Below are 6,000 nucleotides of genomic sequence, written 5' to 3'. Positions count from 1 at the left end.
TTCTGTTACTTAGGTCCCTGGTGGAAACCTATAGGAACGTAGGACTTAGGACCAGGAGAAGGCCATTCGGCCCTTTGAGCCCGCTCCACCATACAATAAGATCATGGCTCAATTCCATTTTCCTGTCTACCCCCACCACCACCCAGCCCATGTAATGACCCAGTTACATAAAGATTGGGGGCAGTTGCAATCTACCAGAAGTGTGGCGCCTCCAGTGGAGATGGGTTGCAGGTCGGGTCGCAATAAGTGACTTAACTCATTGGTGGCTTCCTTTGTAAAGTGCAGCTTCCATCAGCCCATTGAGGTGTCAGCTGTGGCTTAGTTCATAGCACCCTCACCTTTGAATCAGAAGGTTGTGGGTTCATGTCCCACTCCCGGAAAACCAAGAACTGTGATTGTACTCGAAAGAGTTGCAATCTGTGACTGTTGATAACTCGAAAGAGTTTCCATCAGCCCATCACGAGGTCAGCTGAAGATAAAAGTATCTTGCTTTGTATTTTCTGAAGTAGGGGCACTCCTGGGTAGATGCCAAACACCTCCATTGGTACCTGACCAGCTCCTCCTCCCCCATTCGCTCCTCACCTTCCTCCAAGAAACCAAAATGCCAACGAGAAACCCAAAGTGGTTGGGGTGGGGTGGGAGTATAGAAATTGGAACCCCATGGTAGAAAGCACAAGAGTGAATGCTGTCAAAGTTGTCAATTTAAAAAATGATAAAGACTGATATTTTTTTTTTAAAAAAGCTTTCTAAAAATAGAACAAGAGCTGGGCTCTTTAAATATACTTCCAATATCTCACTTGCAGTCCAGCAACACAAAGCTCATTTTCTACAGGTGTGATCTGAGCACCGCATAGATGAGACAGCAACACCATCAAATGGGAAACATGCCATCACTATGTCATTATAGCCTCTTTAATTATGGTTGCCCACCTCTGGGGCAGGGACTTCTAGTGAAAAGCATGTCCACAAATCAGGTGGGCGGAAAATGAATGGACGGAGATCTAGCATTGGGGCCTCGATGCCATTCTCCAACTTAGACAACATTATGAGGAATTCAAGAGCTCACAGAAAAGACAGAAGAATCATTGAAATAGACAACCCTGTCTGCATGTAATATAAAATGCTGATGGTGCTGTCTGAATATTTAAGCTGTATATTAATCTAGGACAGTAGCGTAACTTGCGTGACAGCATTTTGGCTGGAAATATAGTGGGCAACCTGCACAATGCAGTGAATGGCTTACAGTACAATCTGTGAGGCGGAGAGTAAAAGACAAAGGTTGCAATCAGTCTCGGATAAATATTCTTAATATATGCAAGGATGCATAATCATTTTCTCCGTCCTATGAACTATGAATAAGTGACTCATCCTCTCCCTGACTTTTCAAGAGAAACTTAATAATATCCAAGCACAAGAAAATTAACTCCTAGTTTCACGAAAACTAAAATTGTGTCTATTAGGGATAGAAGTGAAGCCTCAAATAAAACAGGGAATGGTTTTGTCTCTGCACATCTGTGGAACAAAAATTACAAGTGCCACCTTTATAAACAAGCATGCAATTTCATTACTCATGCCCGAGGAAATACTTCCCATTCACGTGTGTGCGGAATACCTGCAAATACTGACATAAAGCTCCTCCCCCAGGAACCCTATAATTATTAGCACATTTGGAAATAACTCTACCTTCTGGTTTCCTTTCACCAGCTGGGGTTCCCCAGTTGATAATAGAATGATCGTTAAAATGAAGGCTTATGTTTAATATTAATAATAAAATGAGCAACTTACCTCCCATAAATCGATCGGTCACCCTCCCCTCATGCCGCCTCATTTAAAACCAGAAGTGGGTGAGCTCAAGGTAGATTGGCTTCCTGCTTCAGGTTGTTTGACTTTTAACCTCTGGTGCAACCCCCAACCCTCAAATGAATGGAGTTAATTTATAGGACAAAGGGCTGAATCTTAACAAATGTAAGAAACCTCATAATACCCAGGGAACCCTTTGCAAATACTTCTACGTCCAATGGCCCGAGTTTCCTCTAAGTTCGTAGCAGTGTTACTGTACTGGAAAATATCGACCACCAGCAGGGGGAGTAGCACAGAAATTTCCTGGGTAACTACATTGGCATTATGTATATGAAGTGGTGTTCGTTATGTCCTGATAAAGTTATCAAGCAGCATACACACAGGAAATTTTGTTGCTGAAGTGGCACAGGCTAGTAAAGGTGGCATTCTTCATCAGAGCACTTGGGGAGGTTGTAGAAATTGTTCTTGAAGGACAGCTCCTATCTTCAGCCTCTTGCTAGCATCATAACCAATCTCAGGCCAGCTGTGCCAATGCAGCACCACGATAGGGAAGCAAGTTGCCAAAAGGCTGTGCTAGCTCTCCTGGAAGAGATAGAGGGATAGACTCCAAGGAGTACCAGGCGGCAGACTACCCAGGAATGTAAGCCATACTCCTCCCACACCTAGGGCTGCAATGTCAGATGAAAATCAATGACTTGGCCATAGCAGCCAAGGTAAGGACTCAAACAATATGTCCCTTTCTTCGTTGCCCACCATTAGCACCATCACATTCTCAGCAGTCTTACAGTAACGCTCACCTTTCATGTTCCATTCTGCTTAAGGGAACCAATGGCCAGGATTTTACTCATGGCAAGCGGGCTGTTTGGGAGTGGGCGCAGAGCCGATCGCTGCCCATGATTGGCTCCGAGCGGCCATCTTACGTGGGCTGGACAACTAAGGCACGCCCAGCGTGAATCACGGCTCCCAAGAAAAGCTGGAAGGGCCGGGCGGCGGAGGGAGTCTAATGACCGTCGGGTCCAAAGGCGACTCGGTGGCCGATTCAAAAACGGCGCAGGCAGCCTTCCAAAGACTGCCACCGATGTCGCACAGGAGGACGTCTGGCAGAGCTCTGGGAGAGCAGGCCAGCCGAGAGGGCAGGTCGGCGGGACAGTGTGCCCTGAGACTTTTGGATGAGTGCCTCACTGCCCTCCCGGAGGAGGTGGCAGCACACCGCAACATCCTTGTGCCAAGGGGACGGGAGGAGGAGGCCCCCCCCACATGATGAAACGTGCCTGGGAGGAGGTGGCAGGGTCAGCCCCCACAATGTGGTGTGACGCACCTGGGAGCAGTGCCGCAAGCAGCTTAATGACCTCTTGCGATCGGGAAGGGTGAGCACCGTGTTGGCATTGGTCACTCATCACAGCGGTTAGGTGGAACCCCCCCTCCACCTCAGAATTTTGTTTTTGTATTCGTTCATTCACGGCACGTGGCCTTCACTGGCTGGGCCAGCATTTATTGCCCATCCCTAGTTGCCCCCAAGAGGTTGGTGGTGAGCTGCCTTCTGCATCCGCTGCATGTGGTGCAGGTACACCCACAGTGCTGTTTGGGGGTAAGCTCCAGGATTTGGACCTATGTTGTTAGCACCTGACTGCTGCAGAGCCCTCAATGCTCCAACAACACTGTCCCAATATGTCTAGGCATATGTCCACACCAGCAGAATGGTCCCTTTTGGCAATGATAATGTCCATGAACATACAAAATACAACATCAGTGCAAAATGTACAAATTATAGGAAAAAATGTTTTTTTTTAAACTAACAATGTACCCAGCATTTACACCGATTCCTTTGCCAAATACCAACTAATCATGCTGTTAGTTCTAAATACCACCTTCAAGGCAGGTTGGCAGGAGATGGGTCACTGAAATAATCCTTGGCTCATGACAGCTGGCAATGAGCAACCTAGTGTCATCTGTTACCAGCTACAGACATTGCATTCTGAGGGGGAAATACTGCAATCCTGGCATGTTGCAGTCCTGAGAGACAACTGTAGAAAGCACTTCGGATGCTGCCATTCCACTGAGCCCTGCATCTGCATCCCCTTTGACCTGTTGGACGGCTGGCCTAATGGCAGCTTTCAGATCAGTTCAACCAAAAGACATGGCACTAGCCAAAGTGTGGAATCTCCAATCTTGCCCCAGTGACCTCCAGAGCTGCAGTCTAGACATCCCTGGATGAGAAAGCCATGGCCTCTGAGAATACCTGGCTGTGTATGAGAACACATCTCACCTGGGGCTCCATTGCAGGTGTTAATATTTGTCACTTGTTGCAGTGTTAACTGCAAGGGGTACAAACCTTCTAAAATGTGGTGGAAAAGCAGAGTTGTAAACTTGACAGCCACACCTGCCAATTGGCACATACTCTGGGAAATTGTCCTCCAAGACGTCGCATGCAAACAGTATTCCTCGAATAGCCCTTCGTCTCTCGGTGTTGTGATTCTGAGGCCAATTATCACTTTCTCCCCGGTGCCCTACTGAGAAGAAAGCAGTTTCTCCTTTTCCTGCACTGCCCACACCACCCATCCCCAAACCCCTTGTTTCTTGGTGCTGAGAGATTCTGCAGCTTATGCTTCCTGACCCCCTCAATGTATGTTTTCCTGGGTAGAATTCTCTGTGCTGGTGTGTGGGGGAAAGGAAACAATCTCCTTGGATGACAAACTGGGCAGGTTTGGAATGAGGTTGAGGGGGTGGAATCACTCTGCAGTTTGTGTGCCTTATTGCATTTGTTGTCAAATCTGCTCTTTCTTCATCCAGGATAGGGAGGCATTGGGCAGAATTTTGCATTCGGCGTGTGGAGGTGGGCCCGACATGTAAAATGATGCGGCGGGCGGGTGTGCGCTATGACTTCCAAGGTGCACCCGCCATTAATTAACGGGCCAGTTAAGGCCCTTGAGGCAGCAATTGACAACGATTTCTAGCAGCCTGTGTGATTTTCAGTGCGTCACATGGGCGCTATGGGCAGGTGGGTAGACCACATTTTTAAAAACCTCATCCACGGGCGGGATAAGAGTTGTTAGTAATTTAAACTTACTGCTACTTGCTTGTGTGAACAGGACAACTTCAATTCTCTTCAGAGCTGCTTTGACAGACGAAACAGGCTTCAGTTCAGGACTCTGGAGGAAACATAATTCTTGGGACCTTGCAGGTTTCAGGCAGCCTTCCCTTACCCTGGGAATGGGGATTGTGCTCTCCACTGGAGGCACCTCCTCCTCTGAGGAAGAGAGGGCCAAAAGAGGAGGAGGCCAGGAGTCCATATTTCAGACTCCAGGGGAGCCACCTTTGGGAGGACAGGTGCAGCCACAATGGGTGCAGGGCCAACAGCAAGTGCAAGGTCGAAGGAGCCGCAGAAGACGGCACTATCCTGCTGTCAGGGTATACAGGCGGCGCTGCAGCTACCTCAATATGTCTGAGTTGCAGTGCCGAAGGAGGCTCCGTCTCTCAAGGGAGACAGTGACCTCCATCTGTCAGATGATCGGCCCTGAGATCAGCTCCAACTGTGTGGATGGACACTCCAGGCCAGTGGCACAGAAGGTCACATGGCCCTCAACTTCTATGCCTTTGGCTCTTTCCAGGGGTCAGTGGGTGATCTTTGTGGAGTCTCCCAGTCAGCTGTCCAATTGCGTCAAGCTGGTGACAGACACTCTGTTCAGGTATTGACTTTCATTCACTACCGCTTGGACAAGTCCAACCAGGCGGAATGAGCCGGAGGCTTTGCAGCGATTGCTGGGCTCCCTCGCGTCCAGGGTGCAATAGACGGCACACATGTGGCTATCAAGGCGCCAGCGGGTCAGCCGGGTGCCTTCGTCAACAGTAAGGGATTCCACACCATGAACATGCAGATAGTTTGTGACTGTAGGATGCTCTGGCTGCAGATGTTGAGCCCGGTAATGAGTCAGAGGACGAGCACGCTCAGGATAACATTGAGGGGATAGAAAAAAAACAAAAATACCTGGAAAAACTCAGCAGGTCTGACAGCATCTGCGGAGATGGATACAGTTGACGTTTCGAGTCCGTATGACCCTTCATCAGAACTAAGACATATAGAAATGAGATGAAATATAAGCTGGTAAAGGGGGGTGGGTGGGACAGGTAGAACTCGATATGGGACCAGTGATAGGTGGAGGCCAAGAAGACACTGCCAAAGATGTCATAGACAAAAGGACA

This window comes from Cetorhinus maximus, chromosome 12 (genome assembly GCF_964194155.1).
Source record: "Cetorhinus maximus chromosome 12, sCetMax3.hap1.1, whole genome shotgun sequence".
NCBI classification, from domain to species: domain Eukaryota; kingdom Metazoa; phylum Chordata; class Chondrichthyes; order Lamniformes; family Cetorhinidae; genus Cetorhinus; species Cetorhinus maximus.
This window is presented reverse-complemented; position numbering follows the sequence as displayed.